The sequence below is a fragment of the Octopus bimaculoides genome, chromosome 23, assembly GCF_001194135.2.
Source record: "Octopus bimaculoides isolate UCB-OBI-ISO-001 chromosome 23, ASM119413v2, whole genome shotgun sequence".
Taxonomy (NCBI): domain Eukaryota; kingdom Metazoa; phylum Mollusca; class Cephalopoda; order Octopoda; family Octopodidae; genus Octopus; species Octopus bimaculoides.
The window spans coordinates 10,129,289-10,133,229 of record NC_069003.1 but is presented as its reverse complement, the minus strand read 5'-3'; the positions used below and the strand labels follow the sequence as shown (position 1 = coordinate 10,133,229).

General features: G+C 34.9%; 1 long non-coding RNA gene across 2 annotated transcripts in view; it reads right to left on the bottom strand.

Moving 5' to 3' along the window:
• Nucleotides 1–99: 99 nt before the first annotated feature.
• LOC128250600 (uncharacterized) overlaps nucleotides 100–3,941 on the bottom strand; it is a 12,471-nt gene continuing 8,629 nt past the window's right edge. The window contains exons 5-6 of one of the 2 annotated variants that reach the window (XR_008266629.1): nucleotides 3,600–3,647; nucleotides 100–1,456 (exon numbers count right to left, since the gene is read on the bottom strand). This is a non-coding gene — a long non-coding RNA (uncharacterized LOC128250600). The remainder of the gene's footprint in view (nucleotides 1,457–3,599; nucleotides 3,648–3,941) is intronic. The other variant, XR_008266628.1, reaches the window with a different exon arrangement.

Here is a 3,941-nt window from a genome sequence, read left to right as displayed (position 1 = left end):
CAAAGTCGACCTTGGCAGAATTTGAACTCAGCGACGGGCGAAATACCATTAAGCATTTCGTCCAGAGTGCTAATGATTCTGCAAGCTCGCTTCCTTTCAGTTAGTTAATAATCCTTTCTACTAAAGATGCAACACCTGAAATTTAGGGGAGCGGGTAAGTCGATTACATCGATCTCAGTGTTTCACTGGCACTTGATTTATTGACCCCAAATTGATAAAAGGAAAATGTCGATCTCGGCGGAATCTGAACTCAGAGACAGGCGAAATACCGCTAAGTGTATTGTCCAGCGTGCTAACGATTCTGCCAGCTCGCCGCCTTTCAGTTAGCTAATAGTTATTTCTAATTTTTACTACAACGGCAGCTTGGTAGGAGGTGGGGATTTTTCGATTATATCGACCTGAATCTTCAACTGGTACTTATTTTATCGACCTCGAAAGGATGAAAAGCAAAGTCGACCTTGGCAGAATTTGAACTCAGCGACGGGCGAAATACCATTAAGCATTTCGTCCAGAGTGCTAATGATTCTGCAAGCTCGCTTCCTTTCAGTTAGTTAATAATAATAATAAAATGTTGAAAGAGCGCTGCATCGAAATATAGCATCGAAATATTGCATCAGACCATGGTTTAAATTTGATTCGATGTGCTAAGCTTTTGTTTATCTGTCCTGTGTATCACATGTGATACGCATAACATATTCCCTTGGCGTCCATGCATCGTATATGATAGACAGTCTCAATCTGTTTCAACCATCAGAGTAACTTGGAACTTATGAAAGGAAAGCTTTATACTACTCAGAACGTATGAAATAAGGATTAACAGTCTCTCGTATTATTTGTTTAAATTATTTGTCTAAAGTAAACAAATGTTTGTGCTGTACATTAACTCACTCCCTTCGTCAAATCAACGTTGCCTGACCAGGGTACACGGTGTACCACGCGTCGAGTATCGGAGTGAACGCAGAACAACGTGAGATGACGTTTTGATAACGAACATAACTCCTCAGCTTGTTCAGAAGTTGAAATCCCAATACCGTGATCGCGCGTGCAATTCCCTAGCCAAAAGGTCATGTGATATTACATAACAAGAGTTAACTAAAGTCTGAAAACAAGCATGGACATTTAGGACAAACATATGAAAATGCTTTGGAAAAGTAAAGAGTTAATTTTGCACAAAAAACGATTAGATAATTTAGTTATAATATTTTCCAGTAATTAATTAACTGGAAGGTGAAGAGCACGTATTTTACAGTATTTCAGTTACTTTTTGTGGTTGTTTTTTGTGTTAGTTCTTTTGTTGTTTTCGTTGAGCAAATTCACATATATATATGTATATAAATAATAAAGAAATAAAAGTTCTTGTGGAAAAGGTATAAAAACATATACAAAAATATCTATATAAATATTCGTCATTTCATGTATTTCAGACTTGTGGCTAATTCCTGCTTGACCTCTTGTGCTGCAAAAGAAAGCAAAATAATAATAATAATAATAATAATAATAATAATAATAATAATAATAATAATAATAATAACAATGATGATGATGATGATGATGATGATGATGACTTCAAATTTTTGCTGCAAGGGCAAGTAGGGGGAGGGGATTAAGTCGGTTACATCGACCTCAGTGCGTAACTGGTACTTATTTAATCGACCCCCAAAAGGATAAAAGACGAAGTCAACCTCCAGGGAGACACGCTCTCTCCACTCCTTTTCTGCTTGGCACTGATACCTTTATCTGACACGCTAAACAGAACTAGATGCGGATACAACTGTTACAGCAAAACAATCAGCCACCTCTCATATATGGATGACCTAAAACTGTACGCTACAAATGATAAACAGCTGGAAACATTACTGCAGGCAGTACATGGATTTACTAAAGAAATAAATATGAAATTTGGCTTAGAAAAATGTGCCAAAGCAACATTGAAAACAGGAAAACTAGTTAAGAGTAGCAACATCACATTAGATAAAGCAAATGAAATAAGAGAATTAGACCACAGCCGGACATACAAATATTTAGGAATCGATGAACTAGATACGATACAACACACACAAATGAAAGAGAAGATAAAAAATAAATACTATAGACGAATTAGATCAATACTAAAAACAGAGCTCAATGCTAAAGACAAGATAATAGGTATTAACACTTTAGCCGTCCCAGTTATAAGTTACAGCTACAATATCCTTAACTGGACACTATATGAACTAATCAAAATAGACAGGAAAACAAGAAAAATAATGACAGGATTTAGGATGCACCACCCAAAATCTGACATAGAGAGGTTATATATACAACGTGGTAGAGGCCTTATACAGCTAGAAAACTATTACAAAATAACCACCATAGGACTACAGAAATACCTACTTCAGAAGCAAAGAAAACTAATACAAATAGCCACAAAACACGAACAAAACAAAAAAACTGTTTTCAGTATTTAAGGAAGCTGACAAGTACAAACAAGAAGTCATGCTACCTAACAACTATGAAGAAAAAGAAGAAACCACAAAAGCTGTAAAATAAATGAAATCCAAACTAAAACTAGAATAGCAACGGATCAGGATAAAATAATAATAATAATAATAATAATAATAATAATAATAATAATAATAATAATAATAATAATAATAATGCAGAGAGTGAAGGCTTTACTTTGGCTGCCCAAGATCAGAGCTTATTGACCCGGAACTATCAAGCCATGCATACATACATACATACATACATACATACATACATACATGCATACCTTTTTGGAGTCATTGTTGCATTTTTTGCTATCTCTGTATAATTTTTGTTTCAGAAAATAATCATGGCAGACCCTCAACTTACTCAAGAAACGAAGAAGCATGCTGTTATTGTGGTTATAAAGGCTGAGCATAGAGATTAGTAAAAATCTCGATTTTTAAAAGTTACCAGATCTTTCGTCAACAAAGTTTGTAAGGAACTAGAGACTCAAGATGGAAACGTATTACCAGTATCAAAGCATAAAAAACATTCTAAACGCTCTGAAGTCATCAGAACATCTGTATTTATTCAGCAAATTCAACAGACCATTGATCACAATCCCGGAAAGTCCATGAGGACAATTGCAAAAGATCTCCATCTTTCAGAAGGGACAGTTAGAAGTGTTGTCCACAAAGACATCAGATGTAAGCTTATGTAATGATGCTTGTGTGTGTGTAGGATCAAAACAGCTTTATTTAAATTCCTTGGTACACTGAGTTTCAAGCGTGATGCTAATCTTCGGCCACGGGAATTAGGGTAAGTGCGAAATAGATTAAGAGATAAATATATAGATGGCGAGAGAAATAGAGTAAAATCGGTAAGCCAGATAGTTATGCAAAGGCTCAGTGTAGAAAAATTGGCCAGTTAGCAAGATGCACATTTGAGAGATTGAGTAATGAGGCTGCTGCTCAGTAGAACTGTTGCAGTTGTGTTTTTGGATGGTTGAATAATTAGTCACCTTGTAGCGTGTTGGAAAAACTTGTGGAAGACTCAAGCAATTGTGCAAAAAGGAACAAATAAAAACCTCCAAAAGCCCGTGCATTTTTGTTAACAAATGTTTCGCTGGCACAGCAAACATCTTATCTTACCTAAATGGGAGTTGAGTTGTCAAGGTAGCAACTGGAATTTCTGGACATCTAAATAAAAGGTTTGATGTAGACATATATATATTCTTTTATTCTTTGTTTATATATATATATATATATATATACATATATATATATATACATATGTATATATATATATATATACAATTAAACCTTGGGAGAGGCATTATGCCGGTAATAAACACACGCACTGGTTCAGTCCTTTATTAATTTATATAGTTTTTTGTTAAATTATTTCATTGCACTCTTGCAATCTCTTCACTAACTTGTCTCTCCACTTCCATTTATTTTGAATATATGATCTGGCGTTGTTTTGGCGTTGTT